Source organism: Carlito syrichta, unplaced genomic scaffold (genome assembly GCF_000164805.1).
Source record: "Carlito syrichta isolate Samal-C Ts95f unplaced genomic scaffold, Tarsius_syrichta-2.0.1 Scaffold316302, whole genome shotgun sequence".
NCBI classification, from domain to species: domain Eukaryota; kingdom Metazoa; phylum Chordata; class Mammalia; order Primates; family Tarsiidae; genus Carlito; species Carlito syrichta.
In genome coordinates this window covers 1,311,210-1,311,555 of record NW_007260398.1, presented here as the reverse complement: position 1 = coordinate 1,311,555, position 346 = coordinate 1,311,210, and positions in this window count along the sequence as shown.

The window sequence follows — 346 nt, the reverse complement described above, 5'->3', positions numbered from 1 at the left end:
AAAAAAAAAAAGATCATTCCAAGGAGAAGGTTGACATCAGTGTCAGATACACTTTAAAGATTGAGCATGGCTGGGCCTGGTGGCTCAGCCTGTAATCCCAGCACTTTGGAAGGCCGAGGCGAGAGAATTGCCTGAGTCCAGGGGTTCGAGAACTCCCGGGCAACTTGGCGAGACCTCATCTCTACAATAAATCAAAAACTAACCAGGCATGGTAGCACGCGCCTGTAGTTCCCACTACTTGGAAGGCTGAAACGGAAGGATTGCCAGAACCCAGCAGGTCCAGACTGCGGTGGCCGGGAGCGTACCACTGCCCTCCAGCCTGGTTGACAGAGTGAGACTCCAACTC